Here is a 21,329-nt window from a genome sequence, read left to right as displayed (position 1 = left end):
ATAAATTCATATTTAGTCATGCTGGCATAAGATCTTTAAGATGCTGCTGAATCCAGTGTTCAGAGATACTGAATATCTGTGATAAAAGCAGAACACAGTATGCGTTCAAATCTTCCAGTGCACAAAGTAGCAGGGATCCTTTCTCTTCCTGAAAGAAGTCTCTGCGCATTTGTCTGTTTTTCACTTCCACACGTCTCTCACAGTTCTAGAGTAGCAGGACAAAATAATGCCCTTTTTTTGCAGATCTTACCCTGAAGACAGTCGGCAGAAAATATTAAAGGCAAGAGCTAGTACCGCATAAAGGCTCTGATATACCGGTCATCCTTGACATTCCACCCTACTTATTCCAGATAATAACAAATAACTGCCTGTGTCACTCAAGAAATCAGTCTTTGAGTTGTAGGCAATAACGTTTTTGTAACCAATATGTGTGCTGTAAGTCACTCTAAGTGAGACACATGATCACACATTTAGTAATCATCATAGCTCATCACTGTCCTGAATGGAAAGGAGAAAGTAAGAGACAAAGATCAGCTATTAAATAAATTCCAAACCAAAACTGTCTGGGAATGTGTGTAACAATAGCTTTGTAGCCATTTAGCCCCAGGGTCCAGTCTGCTCACAGAGGACAGAATGACTTCAACAAAAGCACACAAATTCATCTCTGAAATTAAGCAAACAGCAAAACGTTCTTTTAGTTTCTCAAATTTTCAAAAGATTGAACTTTTAAATGCTAAAACAATTTAAGTTGTACTACATAACTGTCAAATCCTTACATAAAATTACATATTGAAATGCTGATTAGACGTCTGTATCTCTAGTGGGCTACTGCAAAGTTATGCAAATCCTATTCCTGCTCAAAAGTCTTCTTCTGAATGTAAATGCAGGCCAAAAAACTGCTAACTTATAAATCCTTACTGATTTTCTCTCCAGCTCAAGATTTTGCCTTACATTTCTATGCGGCATGACGACATCAGCATTGAATGCAGCAATCACTGAATCTTGGCTTTGCATTTAAATCCTAAAAATTTTTGCTGTTTCTAAACTTGATTTTAACCTGCTAGTTTATTCCATAAATATCTCATTAGAATAAATTTCAGAATGACTTATCTTACTGAACTGTAGATTCGAATTCTGTCATTAGTTGTATATTTTTTCTAAACTTTAGTAGCAAATTTTATTGCTACTAAAGATGCCAGTTTATTTGAAACCATGACATCAACATGTTTACTCTGGACTAGACAGAATACTACCCCATTTTAATATTGAATGACTGAACACAACACCAGTATCTTGCTTTCAAGAACCTATTAAGAAACCTATTCTGTCTGTAAATATGTGTTAATTTCACCTTGTACAGCATCCACTTTTGTTAAAGGTAAAGTAAGCACACTTGTCTGCTATTGGAAAGACAGTTTCATAGTTTATTCTTAGATATTCACTCATGAGCACATACATATATTGACACCAAAGCTAAATGTATTTATATGTAGATAAATACATCTATATGTATTAGGCTTATATGTAGATATATATACATCTACATAATGAGCCTTATTTCGTCGTTTGAGGCTTATATCTAGGTTTTTACAGGTAACTATGTTTTTTGTATTTTCAATTAGAGGAAAAAAATGCAATGCTCTCTTGTCTTTGCTTTGAGAAACAGCCATTCAAATATTAAATCAGGAATTTCCCCTACACAGTATTGGCAAAGCAGTATGTGAATCTAATTACTTTAGTTCAGACATTTTATGGGTAGTTGGAAAATCGCCTGAGTTTGGATTCCAATACAACCTCATTTCCTTTTATCCTCAATTAAATCCTTGTCAGACACCAGCACAGGTTGAGTCAGCAAGTCTAACACAATGAGCCCACCTAGCAGCGTTCATGAGACGCATCCAGTCAGACGGCCAGCAGCTTCACATCCGAGTGGACCTTTCAGAGAAGCACTTTTAGCCAGCCTGCAACTGCAGTAGGCTTCAAAGATTCATTGCGCTTTTGTATTCCCTCCTCCACACCATCTGTCATGCTTTTAAGGACAGTTAGGTACTTCTTGATTGACTGCTCCACTGAAGTGAATAACAGGAAACATTCTCACCAGCATAACCTCGTCATAGCTTTGCCAAAATCAAAAATGTGCAAATTTATTACAAATTTCACAAGTGGTAGTGATTCATGCAACTGCCACATTTTCTGAACACACATTTGGCTCATAGCCAATTGAAACCATGAAGCCATAATGAAACCATTCATGAAACCATGAAACCATAACTCAATCAAAAATGTAGTTTTTTTTTTATAGCTCTGTAGTGTATTGTACGGACACTTATAATAATATATCAATAACACTTTATTTGAGAGGATGTGCATAAGATTGACATGACACTGTCATAAACATTACATAATACCTGTCATGAACATGAGGGAGTCTTCTTAAATGTTTGACTGTTGTCATGAAGTGGAATTTATAAATAATGACACTTTTAATGCAAGGTTGCATCTAAAGTTGCATTAAAAGTTGATTAAAAGTGTCAACTTTGCATTTGTCTGTAAATAAAGAAACTGGAATCACTGGCACCTTACTTTATATGGCAGTGGATGATTATTTTATTTTTATTGTTCTTGTTTTTGTTCTGTCTGTTTCTTGCTTTTTTTATTAACCATAATTGTGTCTAAATAAATAGGTTTGATTTATTGACTTTCAATGCCAAATTCCATTAAAACTTGCATTAAATATCCATTCAAGGTGTCAACTTTGTATTAAATATATCATTATTTACTAAATGACACTTCATGACAACAATAGAAAGCATTAAAAAAAGACTCTTTCATGTTCATGTAAGAGTGGGCTCACTTTATTTGAAGGGGTGTGCAGTCTTGTGCTCACCCCTTCAAATAAAGTGTTACCAATATACAATACTTCCCATTAATGTAATGTGGCATAGTGAGGGATTTTGTGACAGTTAGCCCTATTTTATCACTTTATGGCCAAAAACTTTAATGTATTTTTAGGGCATCTTTATTCTATAGAACCAAAACAAAGTAGTTTTGAGTTAAAAAGTTACAGGATAAATGTCTGAGTTATCAGCATATAAACAGTATCACAGTCTAACCCACCCTGTTTGCTAAAAAATATTATTCCTAAATGCAGCTGCATTATTACTAGTAGTACCACATGACAGTATGATCAAAAGCAAAAACCAAAGATATTTGTTGATATTTACCATTAAGATATAACAGGTGGCTTCGGGGCTCTGTCTATGAGCATGTCTCCCAAAGCATTATACCAATAGAAGCCATTTTAAGCATTAAAACCAAAGATTGATTGCAAATTTTTAAAGGCAGCAAATACTGATAACAACGAAGACATCAAGACCCATTTATCTACAACAGATTCACCTTGTAGGGAAAGGGTATTCTAAAAGTTTTCTTTTTACTATGAATGTCTCTTTCTAGGAATTACTTGCTATTTCCTTTAAATTATCTGAGAATATTTAGATAAAGTAGGCTAGCAAGTCTGAAGTCAGATTGGAACGTCCTCTTTTGTTAAAGGCAGCTTTGAGTCATTAGGGAGAATAGGTGTCATCCAAACATGTTTGATCTGAGGTTACATCAGAAGGTAAAGGTTGTTTGGAAAGTCCAAGAACAATATTGGTGTATGATGAAAGAGAAAGATGACAAAAAAGAAGTGCAATTAGCATAATAATGTTCCTTCAACATTTTTGTTATGTATCAACTCTATTAATAGGCTAATCTGCACAGAAACTTTGGCTTTCCCATTGATTTCTCCTTGGAGAAAAATACACTAATTAAAAGATTGTTTGAAGTTTTTTTTTTTTTTTTTCTCTTTACAGCTTTACAAACACAACATTTATAAAGTTACTGAACAGACTGTGGAACAAAATGTGAAACAGAATGCTGGCACCAGGAACATATTATGCAATATAATCAAGTACATTTTGGAAACTTCAGTCTCTTCATCAACTTTTGGTGTGAACATTTTTATGTCTCACAAAATGAACAGAAAACCTTTTTTTCTATGTAAACTTTACATGTTTGTGCATTGTAGCACTCCTACCTTTTATATAACAGCTGTAGATTGTCATCCTAAATTACTTCATTAAAAGTTATCATGGGACAGAATTACCTGACAGTGATTTAAATTCGGAACACCAGCATCAAGCTGTGGACCACAGCAATCTATTTTTGTCCTCATATCTGCGTACAGTCCTCTGCACCTCAACAGCTGTGCAGAATCAGTCAGATTAGTGCCAAAGCTCAACCTTTGAATGCTCCGGGTCAGCATCACGGATGTGTGCCAGACACCCTCTGCTCTTTCAGACCATATTGGGTTTGCTGCTCCTCACCACCTTGACCACCCTGAACCCCCCCCCCCCACACACACACACACACACACACTCCAACCATCCAAATACTTCTGAAAAATAAAAAAAAGACATAGCAAGATAAAGATGTCTTTTGAGAACAATAATGTATTTTAAAGAGAATCTTCATATTGAGTAGGCTCTAAGCAAAAGCAGGTAAAAGCAGTGATCCCTGATACTGAAAGATTGTAAATGGCTTAAAATTTAAGGTTTTAAAGAAGTGGGAAGTTTACAAGTTAAAGTGCAAAAAGTAATCTTCATAGTAGGTTGTACTAACATAGATAAAATGTTGAGTTTAGACTGTTCTTGAGCTCAGTTTGTTCACAAATACATCTAATAAAATAATAAATTATACGTGACTGTTTTTAAGTTCAGGTAAATTGTTGACATTATGGATGTTTTTGTATTTTAATTCTCTCACTTGTTTATTTTTGTTTTTCTATTGGTTTATTGTGCGTTTCATCACATGACGTGTCTAATTTACCACACTTGTGTGAAATAAAAGGTGTTTTCCTTCAAACAAAGGATGTGCAGCAGATTAAATGTGTTTAATGTGTATCACATTTAACACTCTGCCAAAGTGAATCTGCTAACAGATTAAAACTTAGTCTTCTCTCCTAGATTCCATCAAATCTGTATTAAATATTAAATATTAAATATAAAATTAATGTGGCAATATTCTTAACCAGAAGAGTTAAGTTTAATTCAGCTTGAAGCCCCATGCAACCTTAGACCAGCTCTGACTCCAAATGGCAGATAAGGAGTAATAAACATTCTTTATTATTTATTATCAATATTTTAATGTGATATGTATTATAGGCAAAGACATTTGATACAGAAATGGTCTATGAGGTTTAGAAGACTAATCAGAAACAGTAAAAAAAACAAAAATAAAACACATTTCTAACAGCATCACCTGAATGTGCAAATAGATGTTTTACTTTTATTCTAATATCGTTCAGGTTATTCAAGACTGTAGACCCAATGGAGAAAATTTAAGCACAAAAAGTCTTTATATAGAGACTATTCACCTGATGGCTGCCAAGAGCAGTACAATATTTCCCCATTTTCATCTACAGCATTGTGAGTAGTGTGAACCAATGAAAAAAACTGGTGCTTCCAAAATCAATAATGCTGCAGGATGACAAGGTAGCAGTTGTGGAAACTTAACCTCTTCTGCTAAACTAATGGTGGTTTGTTGTCGTGCCCTCCTGGGGATAATAAAAGGCTGTATTACAAGGGTAGATGATGCAAAAACAATTTATCACAACACAAAAATCCATTTGCGCTCATGTAATTTGCAAAAGTCCTTTTCACAGTTGCCAAGAAATTCTCACTTGCCTTTTATTGCCTACCAAGGCTTGTTTGCACCCTTTGGTCATAAATGTTAATGAACAGACAGTCCTTCCATGCCATTCTCGAGTGAGTATTAAGTCTAGCTATTTTGTACGGTTTAGTTGCATACTAAGGATGTTTGGAAATTTTAAAATAAATCTACACGCAGAAAATGGATTGGTTATGGTTGAATAAGACACACAAGACACATGGGGCTTGATACCTAGAGGACAAGAGTTAATGTCCGGTGTTGAATAAAATGCCTTTTTAATGAGCCCACGTTCAGATAGGCTAAGGTATGTCAAACATCTTGGTTTCAGTTCAGAATATAATGGTATGAGGTAAATCCCATCGTTTGAGTAAAATAATCACAGAAAAAAATAAAACGGAATCCTGCCATCATCCAGACGGGATTCTGTCAAGACTTTCTGGCATAAGTGGATGTTAAGAATATAAAGACCATAGGAGGTTGGTGTGTGAGAAACTGACATGTTTTTAGCACACCAGAGGATTTTAAGCTAGGATCTCGACACATATTATTGGAAATGAATTAATGCTTGCTCAGTTGACATTTACCATTATGATTTTCAAATATTAATCCATTGTGGGGATCTCAAGGCATTCCTACACAAAAACCATCTATAGTTCCTTCAGTGTGTTGGTCTTTTCACAGTCTCCTCACAATAGTACATGAACAGAAAATCTCAGAAGAGTCACCATCATAATGAAATACATAAATTACAGCAGAAGACTCTTTCAGTGAAGAAGAGCAAAGGCTCTACTCAAACGTAACCCCTGGGTGACAGAGCTTGTTACCTTTAATTCTAAAACCATGCCCAGCTATCCTAAGGGAAAAGCTTATTTCAGCTGTTTGTATGCAGGATCTTCTGCTTTCAGCCTGGATCCGTTTTTATGATGATAACTGAGGGTTGGAATATTGACAAAGCATTAAATCAGTAGCTCTGTTTGTTGATGCACTTTCTTTTCTTCACCACAACAGAGCAGACTTGTGTCTGCATTACTAGAGATGAGACCCCAATCTCTCCCTCTTGAGACAGAGATATATCCTGTAGTTGGAGGGAGCCGGTTGAGAACTTGAACTGACTCACATCTTCCACACTTGGCTGGAAACCAATTGAATCACAAGCAGAACCACATTTTGTGAAAAAAGCAAAAGTGAGACCTACAGGTTCTCAAAATAAATAACCAAAAAGCCTGTAAAAACATCCCTGCCACACCCCACTAACAACAAAATGCCTCATTTAATGCTGTTTTAAACCTTCTCAACATGCAGAAAGCACATCTGGATTAGACAACTGCACCTTCGTAGACCCCTGAGCAACTCTGCAAGAAGAAGAAAAGGAAGATATTAAACTGTCTTGCAATAAAGGAAACCTGAAGTAATAAAATAGAATTTAAAATTTTAAAATTTAAGAATTTTTCTTCTTTCACAATTGGAGTTGAATCCCAAAAGACAATATCTCTGTGAAAGACAAAGATAAAAAGGAAAAATTATTTACCTGTGTTGTATATTTATATACTTGGTTTTTATACAAAATAAATGTTTATAGAACATGTTCAAAGTATGATTTTATAAACGTGTTTTTAGGATAAACTATCGCAGTGCCAGATCAGAGCATACAATGAAGAGTAACCTGCTAAGATTCCATCATGTCATTGTGTTGAGTATTTCTGTTGAATGTCAAATTTGTCTCAAAATAACATTGAATTTTAAGAAAAAAAATATTTTTGTAAAAGCCTATATCTACTTATATGCTAATATCTCAACTGTTCATGATGATAATTTTTCATACTAAGATGATTATGTGACAGACCTTTTCTTATCTGAAGCCCTGCGACATTCAGGAAGAATAATTACATTTATTCCATATAATGAGCACCTTTCTGAACCGAAGTCCCTCGTGGAGAAAAATTTTAACCATACCTAATTTGTGGCAATGATTTCCATGTGTAAGTGTGAGTGTGTTTGAGAAAAAATGACAGAGGAACCTGCCTCCCAAAGCCCAGTGGAAAAAAAAAAAAAAAACATGGCAGCAGGGGCAGCTGCAGAACTGACCCTGCCAAGGACGGAGAGCTTCCCATGTCTGTTCAATGCTGTGAAATGGGTCATTGAACAGCTAAATGGTGTCATTATGATGAGTAATTAAAAGAATACAGCTGAAACTACCCCTTTCTCTTGGTTCAGCTGTGTTGTGTTGTCATGGCTCTGTGCAGAAATGCAGCTGCTATAGACCACTTTAACTATCACGTCTTTCACTTAAATGCAAATTGCTAGCTAATTGAATTGCATTAACTATTGTCTTTTTATTTAGCAAAAACCTGCAGATTCACATTGCTGATTGATGAAGATTGGATTTTGCCCTTGCTTTTCATCTGGTACTACCTGCCATGCACTATGAATCAAAAAACATGAGAGCACCAAACTGTTTTGCTTTGAAGAAACACATTATAAATACTTTGTGCGCTATGATGTGTTTCGAAGACATTAATATCTATGTGGGAAGGAAAATTGCAACCTTAGATTGCAGCATTCTGTAGCTCGTCTGTAAACAGAAATACAACAAAAAGGATGAAAGACAGCCAAACAATAAAGGAATTGTGTTTCATCTCCATTAAGCTTATTTCAGGAATACAAAATCTCCATATTTCTTTTGCGCAAAGCTTTTTCGATGTCGTTACTTCAGCTTCCAATAAAAATGCATGAAAGATGTGCCAAAGTAGTCTTCCCCCAGGGCAGCATATGCATTCTTCCTCGCTTTGTAGGGAAGTCATTAAGATGATGGAGAGGTAGGAGGAGGTTCCATCTTTGATTAATTAGTAAAACTAACTTTGGCAAGACCAGGAACTGAAAGAGAGGATTTCATTAGCTTACACTTGTTAGATAAGGTTAATGAGGTGACTCCCACTGCTGAAAAAACCTAGTACTGAATCCGTTTTTGTCTCTGCAAAGAGAAAGAAGAAGGTTATGCTCTGAAAACAGAGTTTTTGGGGGAAAATCAGTGAGATGCACTTTTCAATAACCATTGAAAAGTACATGTAGAGGGAAGAAATACTCTTCCCTCTACAGATGTTCTTCCATCTGTAGAAGGAAGAGCATTTACATGCATCTTTATCAATCTTTGTTTGCAGAAATCAGCTAGAGAAATCTGGAGAAATCTGCCCTCCTGGAGGCTATCAGGGATGTGTTCTCTAACTGAGGAGTCCAATCCAGATTCCAGCTGTAAGTACAGTACAGGTGTTTAGCACAGATGTGTGCATAACTCAATTCAGCTGAGGTTCTGCATGAGCAAAAGTACCCCTAAGAGGATCACATCACTAATCCGCTGGTCAATACATATGACGAGAACAGTACAGTGCCAAAGCCAAGTCATTTAAAGGACATGTCATCCTGAGTGTGGACAGCATGAATATCTCTCTGTGGGATTTAAGCTGTGTTCACGTTTAAGTTGCTCAGTTACAGGTTTAGCATAAAATTAAGCAAAATAACAATTTTACCTAATTTATTTTTGGTTTTTGACAGCTTAAAAATTTACCTTTTCTCTTATGAATGGTGCATTTGCTGTGTATTTCACTCTTTAAAGACTGAATAGACATTTATATCAGTTCTGTCTAGCTATATAAGTGAAGGGTAAGTAAATGAATATGTGAAACAGACCAGAGTGTGTAATTACTTTTGTTAATTTGTAACTAATTAGTCTCTAATCAAATTAAGTTTTAATTCAAGAAAATGTTTCTAATTATGATATTTGAGCCACAGAGAGACATGAGTCATCCAAAGCTACATGTCCAACACTTTTTTGTGGTTTGTTTTATCAAATTGGAAATTCTATTGTACCTTGTATTTTTTATGGAGTAGTTTTCAGTCTCTGTCCTATACTAAATATTGATCTTTCATAAAGGATTCAATAATTTCATAAGCAAGCTGCTTTTGGTTTTTCAATAGATTAAAGAAAACTGTTTTAGCTCTTTTTTCCTTTTTGTATCTGGGCAACAAGTGAAGGCTTTCGATGGCTGGTGTAGGAACAGAGACAGGAGATGCAGGTGCACTCCTAACAGTTAGTGCTAATTAAGTGGACCTTACTAAAGAGATTTGACCCTGTGAATCATCACAGACTCATTTTCTTGCAATATATTTTCCTAACTGGTACAACCTTTAAGCTCAGCTGACTCACATGTTACTCAGGTGTCATGTAACAAAAAGAAATAGGAGGTGCCCTTTGGATTCATTATAACATTTGTCATTTGGTTCAACAGAAATCAAAGATTTTTTTTTTCTTCTCTCCAATCAATTATTCCCTGGTGTTATTAGCTTTGCCAATGACTGAACTGTAAAAAGTAAGAACATAAGTCTTTTTTGGTTATATAATATTACTTAATTTGTGGTGTAATGTACAAATTAAAATATGGAATGATAAATCTTAATTGGAAATGAATTGCAGAGATGTTTCAACTTTGCATGTGCACGTCTACATGTATGTCTACACATATTTAGTGTTTTGTGTCCTAATTGTACAATCAGAGTGAAAATTACAACTCATTTCAAGTCATTAGTCATTGGAATGAATGTTCTTCGGTCTGAGTAACAAGTGTTTTAGCCCTATCATGCTATATAGTCCCAGCTCCTCCATCAACCTCAATTTCTAATCGATGACGCTGGAGAAGAGTTATTTGAATGGATTACCGTAAAGAGCACCATGGATTAGCCTCAGAGAGACTTGGATCCCACAGGGAGTTTTAAATTGCTCACATAAAGTGATTATAAAACATCTGTATGGTCGGCAATTATACAGCTCGGTACTCATCAAAGTAATGCCGGCCTTCCTGATGATTTGCTGGTGCATTTATAATACTCCAGCTTGTTAAACCTCATTTTGGCTGCAGTCCATGTTGGTAAAAATAACTAACTAGTTAAATTTCTACTCAAGGCTGATGCAACACATCTTATTTCCCCTAACTGGCTCATTCATTTTTTAGATTGAAAAGGATGCTTGCTTTTCACAAATAATAGAAAATTATAAGTGTTTTCGTTCTAGATGAGCGAAAACATCTCAGAATAAGCAATAATTTTCAATGCTGAATATTTGTTTATTGCATTTTCCAGAGCTCAACTAATCAATATGTTCTGCTGGCTGTCATCTGGTTTAATGCTTGGCAATTATTTATTTATTTATTTTTTTTGTATAATTTATCTCACTTCTTCGCTATATAAAGTTTTGGATGAGGACCACATCTATCAAAAATGCAAACAGTATTTTACAGACTTATATTAAAGGCTTTGCTGTGCAATGGGGGGAAGCCTTATTAGCAAACGCCCCACAAGGTATCCCATTTTTAATAGTGCCAGACACCTTTATTGATGCCCCTGGTGAAGCTGTGTAAGAAGCTTTAAAGTTAATTCAACTTTTATTGCAATTCTGTTGTCTCACATAAAATATAGAAAAACTAAACCTCTGACTTGAGTAAATCTAGGAAAAAATCCCTAGGAACGTAGAATTGTTTGTAATAAAGTCAACAATAGCACAATTGTTGGAACTGTTTTTTGACAATGCAATCTTGTCAGAAAGACAGCGTTAAGTCTTCTAAGACATTTCACAAGGCTGTTGGATACAGAGAGAGGAATCTTGGGCTGTTTCTCATTGCACAAACACTAGATTAGATTTTCAAGATAAAATAAATCTACTTCACAGGTTTTGCAGTATGGGGACTGTGACAACCATAAAAATACATTGATTTTTATGAATAATTGTAATTTAATTCTAATCTTTCATTTGTAGTCTTATTATAGTAGTAAATACTCAGCAACTAATTTTATTTAAATTGCTTTGTTAAGAGAAGCATTACCCCTAACATACTTAAAAGTGGCCACAAGCTCCTTTTCAACATATTTATAAGTTTTTGACACCAAAATTTGTTACCAAACAATATGGTCTGATCAAAACATAGGGTTCATTAAAGTCTGAGAAGAAAGTCTTTTGAAAACTCTAACTTTAAAAGGTATATTTTAATAAAAAAATTCTTTAGCTATGTTTATTTTAATTAAAGCAATAATTTTCCTATATGAGTTGTACTTCCCTACTGAATAAAAAGTGCAAAACAAGCTTTGTTTGTTTGTTATTGTTGTCTTTCTTTCTTTCCTGAAACCTAAGTGTGAAATTTTGCTGCAGAGAAAGAACAAAAAAAAAAAACTTACTGCTTTATTGCCTTATCATAAATGTGAAAGGCAAGAAGTCTATGGCAAATGGCTCAGACAGGACATCGCATGTGAAAAAAAGGAACAGAAATTAAACACCTAAATGTTAGAAAAGCAACTTCATCAAAAGCAAATGTTGGAAACATAACCAAGACTCAATAATCAATATCCTTTTCAAAATCTTCAAATCTTCCACTAGTTATTGACTATCACATCCAGTATTTGGCTTCATTGAACAAAGCTCCTTTACACCAATGTAACAGAAAAGTGGCAGCATTTGTGCGAACTGAAAATGGATGATATAATTCTGAGGGTGTTTTGCTAGTCTGTAATTAGACATCTGCACCAGCCATAACCAAGGATTGGTACTGTAGAGTTAAATTCTTTATAGACTTACTCCAGCTGTGGTTTTGCATAACTCTTGAGAAAAGCCCACATGTTTAGAAAAAAATGCACAACTGTTTCAAAATTAAGTATTACTCGCAAAATTAAACATTGTTTTCTTCTGTTATGTTTCTGTGGCAGAGTTAAAGACCAATTATGTAAAAAAATATAAAAAAAACATAAAAGAATATTTAAAAATGATATCAGGCTTTTGACAGACAGCTGTCAGAGTTTTATTTCAGACTCCCTAATGACTTTCTTGCCACACTGCTGATAAAACACTGTGGTGCCTTTTATTCTATATGACAGGATACTTCTCTCAAATCATGACACCTCAGTTCTCCGCTCTTATTACATGCCATTCACTTTGTGAGGCAGCACAAGACAAAGTATTTTCTCTCATCTGGAATTTAGACATCAAAATTAAATCAGAACTAAAAAAAATAACCCCAGCATGTTTGATGTGTTGTTTTGAAACAAACTGAGGATTTATGTTTCTGCTCACAATGCAAGTTATGTTTCATAACATATCCATGGCAAAGCAGACATAAGGATGCATTATTTAAATGTTTTCAGTCATCTGGAAATAATCTAAAAAAGAAACAAAAACTTAATTCTAGTGTAAAAATAAGATTAAGACAAGAAATTTGATTTGTTCCCCGAATAAACCCTGTGGTGCCATGTCCATACTACTGTACAGTGGCTAAACATAAAGTCTACACCTGCAGATGGCAGAATTATCATCATAGAAAAACAAAGATCATTTTGTCTTCGGTTTATTGCCTACAGAGAAGGATTAAAAATCAGAGGCTACTTGTCCCTAAAGTAGATTTTTCTTTTGGCCATCCAATTTTGTTTCCTCCTTGTGAAAGCTGCCCTTTGTGTTATTGCCATTTCCCCCCTAATGTTTCACATTAATTTATTTTTGTAAGATGTTTGCCACTTCATTTTGACATTATATAATGCATTTTATGTAATGTCAAATAAAAGCATTATTTCAAACCGAGATATTGAGAATTGAGTCTTTGAAACGATTAAGGTGATTATTTTTTTTTTGTTTGTTTGTTTTTTTCTGAACCTTATCAAACTTTTGGAAATCAATGGTAAATGACTCACTGTCGACAATAAATTGTAATGAAAACTGTCAGGTGTATAAGCCTCCCTTGGCATCCCCACTTGTGTGTAGTGTCTTTCATAACTCTTTTTCTGGTGTGAAAGATGACAAGACTGCAGGATATGAGACAGCAGGCCACTGAAATGAAAAAACTGTCACAGCATCATTAGATAAACCATTTGCAAAACGCCTATGTTATTAGGTCTCATTCTCTGTTATTTCATTCCCTTTTTTTGTCAACATTCTCCAATAACTGGGAAAAAGTAGACATCTATTTAAGAAAAGGCTTTATTATTTTCACATTTTGTAGCCTTATTGTCTCTCTTAGTTTTGTTTTGTTTTTTTTGTTTTTTTGGAGAAATAGCGCTAATGCTTATCTTTTCACCTTATTAATGTCTGACTCCTGACCTAGGTGGCAATTTGTCAGTATAGTGGTGCAAGTTCTACAACAAACCATTCTGACAGACTGCTTTGAAAAAACATGTCAGTGATGTAAGTTTTTATTGCGTCAAGGTTACTGTACAGTAGTTAAATAGTGACAACTAGTCATATGTAATTTATGACTGATCTTTGGCAGAACCAACACAGGGACTACAGGTACTACTGTAATGTCTTTAATATTGTAATGACTGGGAAGGTGTGCAGACAAGAGTGAGCTTTTGCCTTCACAATCATTAGTCATTATTTAATAAGGCTGTGAACTTCTGTCTTACGAGCCTCTGTCATGAAGTCATCTATGAATCCTGAACTTTAGGGGTATCAAATCCAGCAGCATTCTGGAGAAAGTTTGCATATTTACCCTGATAGCAAAAGTTATCTTCACAAGATCTGAGCCAAATATAGGTGAGCATTTCACCTAAAGCCATAAAGATACGTGAGCTCAGATCTCTTTTTCCAATTGTCTGTTACATCATCAGTGATGTGTGGACGATGCAAATTAGCCATGCATTCTTTTCAAATGTCCATCTCATTCAAAGACACCGCCATAAAGATACGTGAGCTCAGATCTCTTTTTCCAATTGTCTGTTACATCATCAGTGATGTGTGGACGATGCAAATTAGCCATGCATTCTTTTCAAATGTCCATCTCATTCAAAGACACCATCTTAATTAGCTGTTCACTTTCCCCACTTCCCAAAATAACTCAAATTTATTCTTTAAGAAATCTTAATTCAAACACAAAGATAACCATTTTAAATTGTCCAAAAATGCAATTGAAGACATGTTTTGTTTTTTTTTAAACGTCTACTAGTATATTTAGCAGAAATATATTTTTTCTTTTTGTCTGTTTTTTGTTAACTCATTAACTCATTCCTACATATATTGAAGGCTACCGAATTAACATTTCTGTTGAACAGCCTTCATTAATACAATACACGGGAAACCAGGTTTTGGAAAGCTGCTATTACGGTCTAACTTCCTTTTGCCTATTTTTTCTTCATTTATTTCTAAAGGAGTCTTAGAATATCTACATAGAGTTACTTAAAGCCAAATATTTACATGCAGAGGACATTTAGGATAAGTTTTTATGTTTTTCCAAAATATACATTGAAGTACAACAGCAACATTAACATGTAATAAAGTAATGTATGTACATATTTTCTGGTACTTTTAGTATTATGAAAAGCAAATAAGGAATTCTCACATTTGTGGAAAGCTTCAGAAAGATTACGCTCATACTTAATGAGCCATGTGTTTCCTAAGCTTTACAATGTACACTTATTTTTATGTTACGCAACTATGAACAGTTCCATGTTGTAGGAAAATAATAAATTATCAGGACATTAGCAGATTTAAAATGTGATGAATAATAAATTAACACAAAATGCAGTAGAAATGTTTGAAACACAGATGCTTGCCAAGTGCAAACAGTGCAATAAAAAGAGTAAACAGCACCCAGGTGCAGATAATAAAATTCATAGACTGAGAGATTATTTGGGAGTTTTAACAGCATTGTAAAAGGAGAACTTTTGACAGTTTTATCAGGCTGACCATGATATCTTCAGTCATTGGATGATTTGTCCAGTGAAGTGATTTAGTGAACCTCAACAACTTGAAGAAATATTGTTTAGAAGAGTGAAGAAAACATATGGATTCATAATAATATCAACTGAACCATGAGCAGTTCAAGGTTTTTTTGTTGTTTTGTGTTGTTGAATATACATTAGGGTTGTTTAGAGGGCTGCTTTAGAGTGAAGCATCATACTGGCTTAGATATTTCTAAACTAATACAATAAAATAAAATTTTTATATATTAGGTTCTGATTAGGGATGCCTCTCAAAAATAAGACAGTAAATCTGACCAGTCTTTATTAAATGCATTGTAAGTTAAAATAAATGTATTTATACAAAAGCACAGCTTATTAAGCATGTTTCATAAAAATTGTAGACTACAGCTAGAACATTTCTGAAGAAATTTAAACCGGGCCTGCCAAAGTGTGCTCGCCGGTTGTACCATACTTTTTTGATGGGCTGTTTTTGATCCAAAAAGGAATTTTGACTGTCTTTTATGAGTAATCAAAGGCAACAGAAGCCTACGCTAACAGGCCAAACCTCAAAAAAGAGATTTTTTTTAGGTTTAAAAACCTTGGAGAAAAAAAACAACACTTTTTTGGAGGTTCTGATGCTTTAAATTAGCATCAATTCTAAGTTTAGCTAAAGTATAGTCAATAGCATCTGGATAATCAAACCCATGTTGACATTAACCAAAATACTAATGTTAACCTAAATGTTGTCAGTGGCATATGGGGTATCACCAGCATGTTCTCTGGCATTGGCTTCCTCCCTTCAGTATACTAAACATGGCTAATAAATAAAAAAACAGCTAAAAGCATTTTTAGGGAAAAGGCTAATGCACTAGTGAGGGGCAGTGCACTGCTAATGTTTGTGCTGAGAGAAAATGTGTTAATGTAACCTGAGAGAAAAAGATATTAAAGGCTAATGTTAGTGCAACGCCTAAGGCACTAAACAACTGACTGCATCGGAAGTCAGTCACTGCCCTCCATATGCATTGGTAGGCCCCAATAAAGAGACGATCTATTGGGTGTAGAACAACAGGTGCCTTCCATGCATTACATAGGGAAGGGCAGTCGCAGTCGCAAGGGCTTCGCAAGGCAGTCACTGTACTTCCCTATGTAATGCTATGGCAAGCCCCAACTAAAGGTTAAACATCACATAGAGCGCCTGTCCATGGCCTCTGCTTAGTAATTGTAGAGCTTTATGCCACATGAGAGGTTTAGTAACTGTTTTTTCCTTTTCTTTTTTTTGCAAAAATGTGTTATATAAAATAAAATCAAAGATAACGGGTTACAGGTTATGTGGTCCAATATTGAAATTTCGATATCACCCTTAAAAACATCCTTACTGATCTTTTTTATTAAAGAAGAAAACATATATTATGATTAAAAGTATAATAAACACACATTGTGTTCATGTGAGAACTATTCAGTTCTATTAAATTCAGTTGATTTATATGCATTGGCACCAAGTCACAACAAATGTCATCTGAAGGCACTTTGGAAAAAATAAAAAGTGACAGTGAACTAGAACTTGGCTCAGTGTGAGCTGCTATCTGCCATGACTTAGTGGGGGGTTTGAAAAGACAGAGCCTACATGCAAAAAAAAAAAAAAAGATAGAAAGAGAGAATCAGAAAGGCTCTGATCCAGAAGTATAGTCTTTGTTAAACAAAAGTAAAAAGTGAATGGCAGTAGTAACTCTTTTAGTGGCATTAAGGAGGAGCACTCAGCTAAGTTCTGGACTTTGAGTTGTTAAGTCAATAGCAGTCAATGGCAGAAAACAAGGGTCACTTATTAGGTAAAATACTTGGAAAACATGAAGTAAATGTTTTTTCAAATAGACATGATAAAAACTACTACTACTTAAATGTTTTACATTTAGCAACTGCATCCACTAAACTGACTGGAAAATATAACACTAGTGGATTTGTAATGTACTGAGCTCTCTTTTAGGTGTACTTTGATTTTTAACAATGGCTCTGTTAAATCTTCACTGTCAACCTTAAACCCTGGTTGCATCCCCTGCTCCATATTAGGCTCTGACAAATATGTCCTGTCAGAAAAAAATACCTTTTATTTTCGAATCACAGACAGTTTTATTTTGGAGGTGAAACTATCACACAAGGAGGTTGTTTCCATTTGCCACCATGGAGTTCCCTTTCACTTCTAAACTTAGAGCAGATGGATCAAACTGCAATACGAGGCAGGCTTTCCTAATATCCTTTGCTAGAACCAATTGATTTTTCTTCCCGTCACCTTGCTCAGCTGTAATAGCCTTTTCTTTAAAACAAGAGCAGGTTGAGGTTGGAATATGATGAGCTTATTGCCTACCAATAAAACTAATCTGCAGCTGATTTTCCAGAAAATCTGTACACCTGCTTAAGAGAGAGACATCTGTTTAATTAATTTGTCACTGAAGTTCCTATTTGCTTTCAGGAACCACCATCTGCTCAAATGTTGCATTCACTGAGGGATTACTAAACTAGTCTCATACAACAAAGCAAATCTGCTCATATAATTAACCTATATTTGAATAAAGTTAAAACCACTAAACAGTCAGTAAGTCGAACTTACTCTTCCAAATCTCATTCATTTAACATAAACCTGTCTTTATGTCAATTTTTTAGGGGAGACACTAATCTCAAAGTGATAATGTGCACTTCTTAAATGTGTCAGGTAGCCCTGCAGTGTCAGACAGATCTGCACATTAATGCTCCTCTTCACAGCCTCTCAATCAGAACATGGAGGGATGCTGAGCTGTCAGTCAGATGCATGGCCCTGCAGTCCGGTATAATTGAATTAGCTCCAGTCTCTCACTGAAGGTTAATTGGTGTTGAAACTTTGCCTGAATGTGGCAAGGTAATTGACAAAGATAAGGAGGGCTGTCTTATCTCAAATTTTTGTCAGCATGCATGAACTTTATCACTTCACTAACAATTAGACATTGAAACTGTAGAGCAAGAACTCCCTTCACATTGTTCAGTTTAAATCCTTACAGACTGACGTTTCCACAACTTCCCGGCATGGTCAGGCCTGCACAGGAGCTCCCACTTTTGTTCAATGTGTCATGAGTCAGCAGCTGCAGACATGGCTGGCAGACACTTTGGCTTGGAGGGCAAAATAACGTGGCACGTTGATCGTCAGTTGATGGCCTGGAAAATTGCATTTAAACCTTCAGGTGTTATTCTAAGTTGTAGCTTATTCTCAAACATACTGAATTAAATTAAACTCTCCTTTGCTCCTGTCCCTTTGATAAATGTTCTCTATATTCCAGTTACTTCCCCCCTGTTCAGTATGCATCCTGTAAAGCTGAACTGTTATGGCTTTATTATATATTGTCATTCCTTAAGTCAACAGCAAAGAGATTGCCACAGAAATGCCAAGAAGGTAGAGCAGAGGGCCGTGCAGGATGAACTTATCTTCTTTCTGGTTAGTAACGATTGCAGTCAGCTGCTTTAATTCTCCTCCAGGGTTTCAATTCTGCATCTTTTTCAATCAGTGCACCATGATTCAGTACCATTCTCCATAGCTTATCATTTTCATAAGAGGTGTCACCTAAAGTCGAGCCTTTAGTTTGTAATGAGATTTTCTAGCTCTTGTCTAAGCTTAAGTCATACTAGGTTGTGAGGCTGTTGAAGGACTCTTGATACAATGAAGAACAATAAAGGAAGATATAGGGGATTTACAAGAGATGGTAGGGCAGTAAGTCATTTAAAGTTTCACAAAGTATGACACCTGCATGGAATACCAAGTAAGCTGAAATAGACCGAGAGACAATTTCAAATTCAGATTGCCTCAGGATATATTCGTATCAGCCAAACCTAAGCTCTCAAGGTCTCAATTATCCAAAAAAGACAGTTATCTGACATTTAACGCTAATGTATCATCAGCATTAATTGAGATGGATCAACTCTTCAGCTATACTTATTATCTAGATCCCGATTTGACGCTTATTGCTATGAAACTGACACTAATTGGCAGCAGAAATATTTTATGACCCACATTAATTTAATGGTTTCCAAGAAATACCACAAAAATTAAAGTGGTGATATTTTATTTTTGAGCATATTGTACTGTATAAAAGTCTCAGAAATTATATAAGGATTATATGCTATACAGTAAGAAATCAGCAACTGAGGAAAACAAGCACTTTATCATGCCACTTTCAATCAAGTTAGTCCTGCATTTAATAAAAGAGATTTTTTCTTTTTTTTTTTTTTTTTTTACATTCTTAGACACATGCACACGCAGAGATTTTTATATTTAGGTGTTTTTCAGATGCACTACCTTGGGCTCTATAATCTTGCACTGTATACTTGCAGGTGACTTTACAAGTGTTAATATTACATATAGATGCATGTATTGTTTTTTGCTATAGCTTCTTGGTTTTGTTTATTTCCTATTTGGTTGGTGTAGAAGCAGACCTCTAGGGTATTGACTTACATTCACTCTATATATATATATATATATATATATATATATATATATATATATATATATATATATATATATATATATATCTATATATATATATATATATATAGATATAGATATATATATATATAGATATATATATATATATATATATATATATATATATATATATATATATATAAATATATATATATATATATATATAGTGGTGCAATATAGCAAAAACCTTAATGCTCCACTTGTCAAAATAAATCTGTAAATATATAGAACAGGACACATAAAATAAAGGGAAAAGGGAGATTTAAGTCAAGCTGGAAAAGATACGGATGATAGTAGGATAAAACCATGTAAGGAAGTTCTAAGAGGTTACATTTATTCTTAGAAGTGATATGAAAAATTCAAAAGTAACTTGAACACTTAATGTCGAAAAGCAAGACTCTTTTCTCACAACATTTGGTGGCTCATCACTTCAGGCAAGAACACAAAGAATTTAAACTGAAACTAAGTTGCTAACAGAGGTTGCAAAGCCAGATGATGCTTTGAAGAACTGAGTAGCTGAAAAGAGTCATGGCCCTGTGTAATTGAGTTTAGATTGCAGGGTACAAGACCAGATGTCACTCTGATGGCAAACAATAGTGACTTGAATTTGATAGAGGGGTCAAGCAAAGGTTGGTGAGCGGGGGAGTGAGGTGCCCTGGACCACCCACAGGTATAACTCCATGCTAGGAGACTTACAAGAGGAGCATTAGTGTAGACATAAGAAAAAGTAACAATGTCTTGTAATGGAGAGTTGATGGTGTAGCAAGCCTGTAACAAACTGATTTCTCCTAGTTTCTGGTGTGCAACACAACATGACCAAGAAACATAAAATAAAGGTTAGGATTAAAGCCTCATCATCAGTCACAGAATGCAACAGGGACCAAGTATCACTTTGTGTTGTGGTGCACAATCATTCTGTTCCTGTTTTTTTTCTACAGTACACAAAGAAGTGTCACATTCTGACTGCTTAAACTAAACACATAGTTTTCTTAGTTTTGACTTGTAATATAGCCTTATTATGTTTTTAGGTGAAAAACACAAAATAGCACAAGGGGAATGAAAATAGATCATACATAATAAAAATTCAAATTTGACACGTATCAAACATTGACAATTGCTATCCCAGAATCAACGTTCTGTAACTGACTGTAAGGAGGGCTTCTGTGAACATGGGTTGTTGACTGGGCCATTGTAGCATATGGATATATTTCAATCTAAACAACTTCCTTGGACTGCATTACACTTAAGAACGTCCATTGTCCCATCAATTTTGACCGACTTTCGTCTTCCCACTGAAGAAAAGCATCCCAATAGCACAATGCTTCATCCTTGAAGGTTTACCTAGTGTTAACTCTTCTCCACACATAGAGCGTGGAGAACTATGTTTGACAAACAATTTTTGTTATTTTGA

The 21,329-nt window shown here is 34.9% G+C and overlaps 1 protein-coding gene across 3 annotated transcripts in view; it reads left to right on the top strand.

The window, feature by feature from the left end:
- Positions 1-21,329, top strand: part of elfn1a (extracellular leucine-rich repeat and fibronectin type III domain containing 1a) — an 84,005-nt gene that overhangs the window by 50,371 nt on the left and 12,305 nt on the right. For 2 of the 3 annotated variants that reach the window (XM_044099442.1, XM_044099441.1), the window contains exon 2: positions 8,871-8,961. The exons of the other annotated variant lie outside the window; for it this stretch is intronic. The gene's annotated coding sequence lies outside the window, so the exon portion shown is untranslated. The remainder of the gene's footprint in view (positions 1-8,870; positions 8,962-21,329) is intronic. 3 annotated transcript variants of the gene reach the window in all.

Source organism: Gambusia affinis, linkage group LG19 (assembly GCF_019740435.1).
Source record: "Gambusia affinis linkage group LG19, SWU_Gaff_1.0, whole genome shotgun sequence".
Taxonomy (NCBI): Eukaryota; Metazoa; Chordata; class Actinopteri; order Cyprinodontiformes; family Poeciliidae; genus Gambusia; species Gambusia affinis.
Note: the sequence above shows the minus strand (reverse complement) of the source record. Positions and strands in the feature narration are given on the sequence as shown.